Raw genomic sequence first — 6,000 nt, forward strand, 5'->3', positions numbered from 1 at the left:
ACAGGGGCGTAGTTTCAAAGTGGGCTAAACTGGGCGGAAACATGGGCGGACACGGGGGAGTACACATATTTTGGTAGGCGTGCATTCGGACAGCACGCCGAATGCACGCGAACAAAAAGGGAAGAAATGTGCGGTGTCCAAAAGGCTACTCTTGCTTTGCGGACACCACTCGGTCATGCGCTAGGCAATCGGAACGCCTAATCAGGACGGACGCACCTCAACCAATGTCACCTGAACCCAATACAATCACATACTTTACCCATTACTTGTTAATTACACGCTTCTCACTGCTACAATTGGAAGCATTGCAGCTTAAAGGGAACATTACATGCTGCACTTGTCACACACTTTTACACTGCAAATAATGCACACAACTTAATATTAATAATACTAATACACATGGCACTTCTGCATGTATCAATTAATACAGACATTTGTGGGGCCAAAATAACATTTATTAAAGAAACTTTGGTAAAAATTTCAAAAACATCACAAAACAAATGGGACCATAACAGGACAAAAAAGAAATAATATAGAATAAATAGCCACAGCAGAATCATTAGGAACACATCAGGTGGCTTCACAAAAAAAGTACAGCACCAACACTTCAAGTACAGCACACAGTAATGCTAGCCGAAACAGGGCAACAGGGGAACCAAACATGACATTTGAACCGCGGGCAAAAGTGGTGACCCTGGGCACGGATTTGGACACAGGATGCTGACACACACAGCTCAATGGAAGATTTGGGAAGACATAACGGTGGAGATTAATGGGGACACAAGTTCATTTGCGGGCACGTTTGCCACTGGCAGGCTCCTTGCCACGTGCAGCAGCTCTTCGGCCTCGTCCACGGCCAGAGTCAGATGGTGGCTCATGTGGAGCACATGCTGGTGAGGGGGTGGATGTTCTTCCCCCTCTGGCAGCAGGGAGTGATGATGTTGGTAATGCACCCGAAGCGGGTGACATTAGGGCCCTATTGCTGGTAACTAGCTCCACCATAAGTTCATTATGGCGGAGGAGGAGGTCATTTTGCCGCAGGGCTTGATCAGCCAGCACCTGCAGGCTAGCAGCAATAGCTTGGTGGCTGGCACTCATAGCTTGCTGGCTGGCACTCATAGCCTGCAGGCTTGCAGCAATACTCTGCTGGCTGGTGGTCAAACCCTGCAGCACCTCCTTGGCCCTACGCACCCGCTCGAATGCCGACTATCCCTGCTGCACAATACTATCCAGCACACGGCCCCACATGGACAATTCAGCCGCGGACAATCCCGGCTGCTGCTGCACGGGCCTGCTACTGGGGCCAGGTGGCACAGACTCCACAACCTCCTCAAGAGAATCTTGACCAAGCGGTGGGGATGCTGTTGAACGAGAAATTACCAATTACCACACATTTCATGCCAAATTTTAAACATCTACTTATGGCCTGGCAAATAATTACCTTCAAGCGTAGAAGCCATCACTTCCGCTGGGGACTCGCTGTCTATAGTGCTCACCCCCCGGACCTCATCCACTGCAATACAGCACTGGGCCATCTCTTCCAGGGGGGTGAGCTCCAGCTTGGATGGCATGGGGCCAGCCCCAGAGGTGTGGCTGTGTTCCCACCGCTGGGTCAATTTCTTCTTGAGGTTGCCTTTGAAGTCGTGCCACCTGCAATCAAAGTGTACATATTAATACATGTAACTCCTCATGTTTGCTGTAGCACCCATTGCAATCTGAAACATAATACAACATGTGCCTACTGACACCAAACTTACATTATATTCATTTTTCAAACCAACCCTTAGAAGATACAAAAACAGTCACCCTCCAATAACTATCAATTCAATGTCATGGCCAACATGTCTGTGCCTCCAAGCAACGTGAACACCCATTGCCCAACTCCATCTAATATTGAATGTTAACATTACTGGACTTGTACTACTCAAATGTAACACACATGTACTTGCCTCTTCTTAACATGCTCCGTCTGACGAACTTGTGGAGCCACTGCATTAATCTCCGCCGTTATCTCCTCCCAGATCTTCCATCTCCTTGTGTGTGTCAACTTCACCGCTGGGCACTCAATTAAATCACGTGCCCGGGTCACCAGGATGTCAAGCTCCCGCGGTTCATATGCCATGTTTCTTGTGGTTGGTTCCTCTGTTGCCCCACTGCGGCCACGGGCACGGCCACTGGCACGGGCACTGCCACTGCCACGGCCACGGCCACCGGTTGCTGTACCTGAAGTGCTGGGCTGGCTACTCTGTTGGGAAGCCACCTGCTGTGTTCCCAATGATTCTGCTGATGCTGAGGATGGCCCAGCTGCTGATTGGCCTGATGTTGATGGGCCATCTGGGTGTTCTGGGTTGAGTGGGACATAGGTGGTGTTGGCCTCCATGCGGGACAAGAGATTCTGCACCACCTGATCTTCCTCTGACTCTGAGCCTGCCATGTTTGCAACAAGTGTTTGCCTTTCTAGGACAACTTTAAATACTATTTCTGTAATTGGCGTTAATCAGCTGCAACCTGCGTTCCGTACGGCCGCGTCCCGTATGCCAGCGTCAACCGTGCGGCGCATACGGCCCGCCCCTTGGTGTTGAAAAATATTTCAAAAAAACCTGGCAAACTCAGTAAGTCTGATTTATTAGCTACATGCAGATTCCAACACCAATTACCAAATAAAACTGAGGTCAGACATGACATGTATATTTGAATGTACTTCTGTACTGTGCACTTGTTTGCTATGTAGTACAACTGACACTACCCATTCCATATGTCAATCCAGTCCACCACTTAGCCACAAGTAATCAGTGCTAGCATCCAAATCACATGTGAAACCACTCCAAATTCAGCTTAGATGCTAGCTACTTTTCATTCCACCTCTGTAGTATGGCCCAGTAGAAGGTAAGTGTACACATGGCAGCATGACCTAATTTTGGGAAAAGGTCTGCCACTATTTGCTATGTTTCTGCTGCATAGCTTTCATTATAAAATAGCTGTTTAGTACCTTGTTGAGTTAGGTGTAAGTGTCTAGTGATGCACACTATTTCACCTGTTGCTTATACCCATGTTTGGTGAATGTTATAGATTAGATACAGCGGTGTAGCTAGGCGCCATGGTGCCCGGAGCAATGGCATATTTCGCGCCCCCCCCCCCCCCCCGGTAATGAATTGGGGGCGTGGCTAACACGTGTTGGCATGTCACATTTGAAAATAAAAAACTTAAAAAACACAGTAACGTAATCTGCTGCGCTGTATAAGACACTGTAACAGAATCTGCTGCGCTATATAAGACGCTGTAATGGAATCTGCTGCGCTATATAAGACGCTGTAACAGAATCTGCTGCGCTATATTAGACACTGTAACGGAATCTGCTGCGCTATATAAGACACTGTAACGGAATCTGCCGCACTATATAAGACGCTGTAACGGAATCTGCTGCGCTATATAAGACACTGTAACGGAATCTGCTGCGCTATATAAGACACTGTAACGGAATCTTCTGCGCTATATAAGACACTGTAACGGAATCTGCTGCGCTATATAAGACGCTGTAATGGAATCTGCTGCGCTATATAAGACGCTGTAACAGAATCTGCTGCGCTATATAAGACACTGTAACGGAATCTGCTGCACTATATAAGATGCTTTAACGGAATCTGCTGCGCTATATAAGACACTGTAACGGAATCTGCTGCGCTATATATGACACTGTAACGGAATCTGCTGCGCTATATAAGACGCTGTAACGGATTCTGCTGCGCTATATAAGGTGCTGTAACGGAATCTTCTGCGCTGTATAAGGTGCTGTAACGGAATCTGCTGCGCTATATAAGACACTGTAACGGATTCTGCTGCGCTATATAAGGTGCTGTAACGGAATCTGCTGCGCTATATAAGACACTGTAATGGAATCTGCTGCGCTATATAACAACCTGTAATGGACTCTGCTCTCACCGTCATTGTAGTCATTGCTGTCATTGTAGTCACCGTCTGGAGGAAATTCACCAAAGCCGGCAAGTGCATCCCAACAGCCAGACACAGCTCAGCTCATTCAGCCAACTGTCCTAAGAACTCAGATGAGGCAAAAATCTTTCAAATGAGGGAAAGCTTCTCCGATGTAGGGGATGGTCATCAGGAAAGCTTGGAAGAGGTTCTGTCACGGTCAGTGCTGCTACGCTGCCTGCGCTGCCCGGAAGCCATACCGAGCAGCAGCAGCAGCAGCAGCAATTCAGAAACAGGAGGAGGACATAGCCTAGGCTAGGTCCGACTCAGTGTCAGCCCGCCGCCCGGCCTCACCGCCCGTGACGCTTGGCGGCAGGGACCGGGCGAGCAGGGCAGGAGGCAGGCGCCGGGCAGGGCAGCCGCCGGCGCTGCGCACGCTGCACGGCCCGTTAGTTACTTATGCAGAGTGCAGACATCACACTTCACTTGCAGGGATGGGATCATTTGCGGAGGAGGGGGCGGGCCGGCGGCGCCAGTCAACCAATTGCCGCCCGGAGCATGAGCTCCGGTGGCTCCGCCCTCCCTACGCCTCTGATTAGATAGAATGTGTTTCCATCTTATTTTACACTGTTTAGGATGGGTGTGCGATGCAATGGGTTAGCCGTCTGTTCGGGCGCATACACGCTGTTAGTGTTAAAATGAACAATAAAGTTAATACCAAATATCACTCTGATCAACCAATGACAGCACATGATTGTTTGATTTGTGCCATTGCTAAGATGGTGGCTTATGGCAGAGCAGCACCGTTTTCGCCTGCAGAGCTGAGGACACTGGTCTCCGTTATGGAGACCAGGCTGGGGCGGGCGGGCCCCTTTATAACAAACAGGCAGAAACGCTCTGCCTATGCGGTGGCCCGCCGGCGGATATACGCACGCACCCAGGTGCGGCGGACCATCGCTCAGCTGGAGCGGCGGTGGTCCGACCTCCGGCGCAGGGAGCCAGAGAGGCTTCAATCAATAAGGGCCAGCATTGCTAGATGTGAGTATTTAAACAGTAAATGTGGATTTGGACATGATTGATTACCTGACATTATTTAATCCACTAAGGTCACCAGCCTGATCATGAGTTAAACATGGCATACAATATATGAGTGCTACTTCCTGTTTGACACCCTGTAATGGTCATAAAATATGTTATTGGGGAGGATTAATGCTTGTGATGCTTACAATGGCCCAAATGTCACAGCATACCTGCCATGTTACAGGCTGTGTTTTGTAAAGGCCACTGAGGAGCTGTTTGCCTGTACAATTATCTGTACTTATAACCTTTGCATTTATAGGTTGATAAGGCTTAATACAAATTACCACTAATTGGCACTTTTTTTACTTTTCCCAAACACAGCCCGTGATCGAGCAAGACAGACACGGGAGCAGGCAGAGGCGTCCCAGGCCCAGGAGGAGGGCACTGCCGAGATGGCCGAGGAGGTGGTGCCAGAGGAGGAGGAGATTGTGGAGGAGGAGGTGGTGCCACAGGAGGAGGAGGTTGTGGAGGAAGAGATGGTGCCACAGGAGGAGGAGCTGGTGGAGGAAGAGGTGGTACCAGCTGAAGAGGAGGATGAGGAGGCCTGTGAGGTGGCGCAGGCGGAGGAAAGTGGTATGTATACATAAAGATTAATTATTCCTTTAGTCATCTTCTATTTGCTTTGTAGCACTGGTGATTCAATTGTTTTTTGCAATACTATAAAGTGATAAAACAAACTGGATAGCAACAGACACACTTTGGGGTTAGATAGGGTGGCCAAACTATCCCTTTCATCCTGGACACATATTAATGACACAGGTTGTGCGGATGGCTGTCAGGTCGATTTTAAGTGCCACTGAACCTGTGTAGTTAATCTGTATCCTGGAAGAAAGTGATGACTTGCTCATGTAAGGGTTACATGTCCCTGCTGCTTGCATACAATCTGTAGCCTCATATAGGTGAGTAGAGTTTACTGGTGATTGATCTATGTAAACTAGATTCAGTATGGCATAAATGGAGTATGGCCAGGCGTGGCTGAGACTGGAGTAACAA

The sequence above is a fragment of the Crinia signifera genome, chromosome 4 (assembly GCF_055691185.1).
Source record: "Crinia signifera chromosome 4, ASM5569118v1, whole genome shotgun sequence".
NCBI lineage: Eukaryota > Metazoa > Chordata > Amphibia > Anura > Myobatrachidae > Crinia > Crinia signifera.